Consider the following 7,332-nt stretch of genomic DNA (forward strand, 5'->3'; position numbering starts at 1 on the left):
CCCACCCTCCCCTACCTTCCCGTAGGTTTGACGTTCTGATTGATGTTTCTCTGTCTCTGGATTTGTTTTTGTTCATCAGTTTATGTTGTTCATTATTTTCCATAAATGAGTGAGATCATGTGATATTTTTCTCTGCCTGGCTTATTTCACTTATTATAATGCTCTCCAGCTCCATCCTTGTTGCAAATGGTAAGAACTACTTCTTTTTTACAGCAGTGTAGTATTCCATTGTGTAGATGTACCACAGTTTTTTAATCCACACATCTGCTGATGGGCACTTAGGCTGTTTCCAAATCTTAGCTATGGTGAATTGTACTGCTATGAACATAGGGGTGCATATATGCTTTCTGATTGGTGTTTCTAGTTTCTTGGGATATATTCCTAGAAGTGGGATCACTGGGTCAAATGTTGGTTCCATTTTTAGTTTTTTGAGGAAATTCCATACTGTTCTCCACAGTGGCTGCACAAGTCTTCATTCCCACCAGCAGTGCACGAGGGTTCCTTTTTCTCAGCATCCTCACCAGCATTTGTCATTTGTTGATTGGTTGATGATAGCCATTAGACAGGTGTGAGATGGTACCTCATTGTTGTTTTGATTTGCGGCTCTCAGGTGATTAGGGACTTTGAGCATGTTTTCATATGTCTCTTGGCTTTCTGAATGTCCTCTTTCAAAAAGTGTTTATTTAGGTCCTTTGCCCATTTTTTGGTTGGATTATTTATCTTCCTTTTAAGTTGTATGAGTTCCCTGTAAATGTTGGAGATTAAACCCTTATTGGAGACAACACTGGCAAATATGTGCTCTCATGCAGTGGGCTTTCTTATTGTTTTGTTGATGGTTTCTTTTGCTGTGCAGAAGCTTTTTATTTTGATATAGTACCATTTGATTATTTTCCTCCTTAGTTTCAATTGCCCTAGGAGCAGTATCAGTGAAGAAATTGCTTCGACATATTTCTGAGATTTTTCTACCTGTGGATTCCTCTAGTATTTTTATGGTTTCCTGTCTTATGTTTAAGTCCTTGATCCATTTTGAGTTTATTTTTGTGTATGGTATAAGTTGGTGGTCTAGTTTCATTTCTTTTGCATGTATCTGTCCAATTTTCCCAACACCATTTATTGAAGAGACTGTCTTGACTCCATTGTATGCTCTTGCCTCCTTTGTCAAATATTAATTGAGTATAGTGGTTTGGGTTGATTTCTGGGTTCTCTATTCTATTCCATTGATATATATGTCTGTTCTTGTGCCAGTACCAGGCAGTTTTGAGAACAGTGGCTTTGTAATACAGCTTGATATCTGGTATTGAGATCCCACCTACTTTGTTCTTCTTTCTCAGGATTGCTGCAGCTGTTCGGGGTCTTTTTTTATTCCAGATGAATTCTTGGAAAGTTTGTTCTAGATCTGTGAAATATACCGTTGGTATTTTAATGGGAAGTGCATTGAATTTACAGGTTGCTTTGGGTAGTATGGACATTTTGATGATGTTGATTCTACCAATCCATGAACACGGTATGTTCTTCCAACTGTTTATGTCTTCCTCTATCTCTTTTTTTCAGTGTCCTATAGTTTTCTGAGTATAGGTCTTTTACCTCCTTAGTTAAGTTTATTCCTAGGTATCTTAATTTTTTTGGTGGATGGTAAATGGGATTGCTTTTTTAGTGTCTCTTTCTGTAAGTTCATTATAGCTGTATAGAAATGCCATAGATTTCTTGGCATTAATTTTGTATTCTGCTACATTGCCAAATTCATTTATTAAGTCTAATAATTTTTTGATGGAGTCTTTTGGGTTTTCTATGTACAGTATCATGTCATCTGCAAATGAGGACAGTTTTACTTCTTCTTTTCCAATTTGGATGCCTTTTATTTCTTCTTCTTGTCTGATCACAATGGCTAGTATTTCCAGAACTATGTTGAACAGGAATGGTGAGAGTGGGCATCCCTGTCTCATTCCTGTTCTCAGGGGAAATGGTTTTAGTTTTTGCCCATTGAGTATGATGTTGTCTGTGGGTTTGTCATCTATGCCTTTTATTATGTTGAGGTATGATCCTTCTATTCCCACCTTGCTGGGAGTTTTTATCAAGAAAGGGTGTTGGATTTTGTCAATTGCTTTTTCTGCATCAATTGATATGACTGTGATTTTTATCTCTCAATTTGTCTGTGATGTATCACATTTATTGATTTGTGAATATTGTGCCTTCCTTGCATTCTTGGGATAAATCCTACTTGGTCATGGTGTATGATCTTTCTGATGTACTGCTGGATCCGATTTGCTAGAATTTTGTTGAGGATTTTGGCATCTATGTTCATGATGGATATTGGCCTGTAGTTCTCTTTTGTTGTGTTGTCTTTATCTGGATTTGGTATTAAGGTGATGCTGGCTTCATAGAATGAGCTTGGAAGTGTTCTATACTCTTGAAATTTTTGAATAGTCTGAGGAGGATAGGTTTTAGTTCTTCTTTGAATGTTTTGTAAAACTCCCCTGTGAAGCCGTCTGGCCCCGGGCTTTTGTTTGCTGGGAGCTTTTAGATGACTGCTTCAATTTCTTCCATAGTTATGAGCCTATTGAGAATTTTATATTCTTCCTGATTGAGTTTTGCAAGGTTTTATTTTTCTAGGAATGTGTCCATTTCTTCCAGGTTGTCTAGTTTGTTGGAATAGAGTTGTTCATAGTATTTTTTAACAATCCTTTGTATTTCTGTAGGGTCTGTTGTTATTTCGCCTCTTTCATTTTCAATTTTGTTTATTTGGGTCCTCTCTCATTGCTTCTTGGTGAGCCTGGTATAGGTTCATCATACTTGTTTATCCTATCAATGAACCAGCTCTTGGTTTCACTGATGGTTTGTATTGTTGTTGTTTTTTTTTTTTTTTTGTCTCTATGTCATTCATTTCTGCCCTGATCTTTATTATTTCCTTACTTCTGCTCACTGTGGGCTTTTCTTGTTGCTCTCTTTCTAATTCTTTAAGTTGTAGAGTTAGATGATTTATTACCATTTTTTCTTGTTTTTTTGAGGTAGGCCAGTAGAGCTATAAACTTCCCTCGCAGGACTGCTTTCATTGTGTCCCATAGATTTTGGATTGTTGTGTTTTTATTGTCATTAGTTTCCAGAAGGTTTTTAATTCTTTTTTGATCTCATTGGTAACCCAATCATTGTTTAATTGCATACTATTCATCTTCCAAAAGTTTGAATTTTTTGGAATGTTTTTATTGTAGTTTATATCTAATATTATGCCATTGTGGTCTGAGAAAATGCTTAATATGATTTCAATCTTTTTGAATTTGGGGAGACTTTGCTTGTGACCCAATATGTGGTCTATTTTTGAAAATGTCCCATGTGCACTTGAGAAGAACGTATATTCCGTGGCTTTGGGGTGAAATGCTCTGAAGATGTCAATTAGGTCCATCTGATCTAATGAGTCATTTAGAATTGCTGTTTCTTTGCTGATTTTTTTTGTCTAGAGAATTTATCCAGCAATGACAGTGGTGTATTAAAGTCCCCTACTATGATTGTATTGTTGTCGATCTCTTCCTTGATATCTTTTAGGAGTTTTTTTTTTTTTATGTATTTGGGTGCTCCTGCATTGGGTGCATATATGTTTACCAGGGTTATATCCTCTTGTTGTAGCGATCCCTTTATTATTATGAAGTGGCCTTCCTTCTCTCTTCTTATGGCCTTTACTTGAGGTCTATTTTGTCAAATATAAGTACTGCTACCCCAGCTTTTTTTTTTTTTTTTCATTTCCATTTGCCTGAAAGATGTTTTTCTCTCCCTTCACTTTCAGTCTGTGTGAGTCCCTTTTTCATGAGGTGGCTCTCTTGTAAACAGCATATATATGGGTCATGTTTTTTTTTTTTTTTTTTATCCATTCAGCCACTCGATGTCTTTTGATTGGAGCATTTAGTCCATTTACATTTAAAGTTATTATTGAAAGGTACTTGTTTGTAGCCATTTTTATGTTTTGTGCCTGTGTTCCTTCTTACCTATTTAATTCTTCTTTTTACACCAGTCCCTTTATCATTTCTTACATCGCTGGCTTGGTAGTGATAAACTCTCTTAGCCATTTTTTGTCTGTGAAGCTCCTTATTTTCCCTTCAATTTTGAATGATAACCTTGCTGGATAGAGTATTCTTGGATTCAGTACCTTGGTTTGCATCACTTTGTAAATTTCCTTCCATTCTTTTCTGGCCTGATGTGTTTCTGTTGAGAAATCATTTGATAATCTAATGGGAGATCCCTTGTATGTAACTTTCTTTCTCTCTCTTGCAGCCTTAATTATGATGTGTCTTGGTGTGGGTCTTTTCGGGTTCATCCTGTTTGGGACTCTTTGTGCTTGAGTGACTTTTTTTTTTCCACCACATCAGGGAAGTTTTCTCACATTATTTCTTCAAATAGGTCTTCTAACCCTTGTTTCTCTTCCTGTTGTTCTGGCACCCCTATTATTCGTATGTTGCTTTGTTTCATGTTGTCCCATAGCTCTCTTAGGCTATCCTCCTGTTTTTTTAATTTTTTTCTCCAATTGCAATTCAGTTTGGCTGTGTTTTGCTTCCTTGTCTTCTAATTCGCTAATTCAGTCCTCTGCTTCTCCTAGTCTACTGTTGAAACTTTCCATGGTGTTTTTTATTGCAGCTATATCACTCTTCATTTCTTCTTGATTCTTACATAAGTTGTTGATTTTTTCACCCATTTCTTCTTGATTCTTACATAAGGTGTTGATTTTTTCTTCCATCTGGTTTCTGAACTCTGACACTTATGCTGAATTATTTTTCTGACATGTTGCATGCCTCTGTTTCATTTAGCTTCTTTTCTGGCAATTCCTCCTTTTCTTTCCTTTGGGGCTTTCTTTGTCTACCCATTTTTGGTCTCACCAACTGATCTAGATGTTGAGTCATGCAGGGGCTGCTCCTTGGGTGGTATTGGCTCCTCAGGCTGAGGTTGCTCCTCGGGTGGTCACAGTAGCAGCTGCTTCTCAGTTGGCAGCGGCTCCTCTGGTGGGTGCTGTTCACAGCAGTGGTGTCTCCTCTGGCTGGTGGGGGAGGCTGCTCACACAGCTGTTGTTTCTTGGATGGGGGTGGGCTGATTATGAGGCTGCTGCTCCTCAGATGGGGATGGGTTGTGTGTGAACAGCCGCTGCTCCTTGGATGAGGGCCGACTGCTCATGTGGCTCCTGCTCCTCGGACAGGGGAGGACTGCTCCCGTGGATGCTGCTCTTTAGATGGGGGCTGGCTGCATGCTGCTGCTGTTCCTCAGATGGGACGGGCTGCTTGTGATGCCAATGCTCCTTGGACAGAGGCAGGTTGCTTGCAGGGCTGCTGCTCCTCGTACGGGTGCGGGTTGCTCGTGCAGCTGCTTCTCCTTGGACGGGGGGCAGTTTGCTTGCGTGGCTGCTGCTCCCTGGGTGGGAGTGAGCTGCACGTGCTGTTGCTGCTCCTCGGACAGGCATGGGTCACTCACTCGGCTCCTTCTCGTCAGACAGGTGCAGGTTGCATGTGGGTGCTGCTCCTCAGACCAGTGTGGACTGGACAGGGCTGCTACTCCTTGCACTTGGGCAGTCTGCTTGTGTGGCTGCTGCTCTTCAGAAGGGAGCTGGCTGCTCACACAGCTGCTGCTCCTTGGAAGGGGCAGGTTGCTTGCACAGCTGCTGCTCTTCAGACAGGTGCAGGGTGAGGGCTGCATGCAGCTGCCGCTCCTCAGTTGTGGGTGGGCTGCTCGTGTAGCTGCTGCTCCTCGGATGGGGTTGCTGCTCCTCAGACAGGAGAGCAGGCTGCTCACACAGCTGCTGCTCCTTGGACAGGGGAGGCCACGGGAAGCTGCTGCTCTTAGGCCTGGGGCAGGTTGCTCATGGGGCTGTTGCTCTTTGGACAGGAGCGGGCTGCTCACATTTCTGCTGTTCATGTGGTTGCAGTGCCCTGGGCTGAAGCATTGGGCTGGTTAGAGGGGAGTGCGCTTCAGAACTCACAGGAGCCTGTGCCCGGGATGGCTGGAGTGATCACAGCCTAGGTAGAAGGTCCCTGGCAGGGGTGGCTGTAGAGTCCCAGGTGTTATCTGAGGGCACTCTGGATGGAGTTGAGGCTGGACACCCAGTTACCACATCTCTCCCCTTCAAAAAGGCTAGGCCTCTGAGAATGAGCCAGCCTCCCGGTACTGTTTGCAATGGTAGCAGAAGCTGCCTAGTTAGGCGAGCCTGATTAGCCTGCCCCTGATGGTCCCGTGGGATCTAACTGTGCCTCCCTCATTCACACACACACCCCCCACCAGACCACACTCTCCTCTTTTGCTCCCTCACTGACCCACTCATGCTCTCTCCCTCTCTGCCTCATTCTTCCTGCCTCTATGGTTGGGTCTGGGGTGTTATTGACCCATTCATGGATGGAGTTTCCTCTCCAGGTGTCTGGTTATGTGGTTTGCTCTCTAGCACCTTGGCCAGACAGGATAAAATTCACCTCAACAAGACACAACACATAGGGAACAAAGCACAAATGTACTCATGACACCAATAACCCCAATATAAGTGACCACCTGAGAAAAGAGAATTAGGGGAGAGAAAACAGAGCACAAATGATATGGAAGAGAGAGAAAAAGATAAGAGATAAAAGAAAAAGGAGAATATATATATATGGGGGTAAGACACCACAGAACCAATAGATAAACCAAAAAAAAAAAAAAAAAAAATACAAACACCCAGCAAAGAGGGTTGGGGCAGAATTTGTAGAGGCTGAGTTTATATACTGAAAATAAGATTAAGAATTGGATGAATATGGACAAGACCTCAATTCAGTATTGAGGAAGTAGAAAGGGAATGAGTGGATAAGAAGAAAGAGAATGATAAGAATATAATAATAATAAATTTACAAAAAAATTGATTTCAAAAATGGTATAAAAATTTAAAATAGCAAATAAAAATAAAATAAAATATAGTGATGGAAAATAATGCAAAAAGAAATAGAAAAATAAATCAACAAACAAAAACAAGGGGAAAAAAGAAGAAAAGAAGAAGAAATAAAAAGAAAAAAAAGGATAACAAAATAATAAAAAAAAATAAAAGTGAAAAAAGTGAAATGGCATTCCTTTGGCTGGCTTATGATCCCAGTTGTCTGTATTGTACTGTTTCTCAGTTTCCTGTTGCTGGGGCTGTAGATTTCTCTTTAGGCCAGACCCTGTGGACTCTCAGGGACTATTCAGATTCCTTTGTGTCATTCAGGGTGGAATCTGGGTATAGCTGTATTGGTTGCCTGGTGTCTGGAGGGAGGGGCTATCTCTCAGGAGAAAATGGCGGCCCAGGACCAGGCTCAGGTATGAGTCAGCACCAGACTCGCTACCACCTCTCCTGGACTGCCTACT

Source organism: Plecotus auritus, assembly GCF_963455305.1.
Source record: "Plecotus auritus genome assembly, chromosome: 1".
In the NCBI taxonomy this organism is placed as follows: Eukaryota; Metazoa; Chordata; class Mammalia; order Chiroptera; family Vespertilionidae; genus Plecotus; species Plecotus auritus.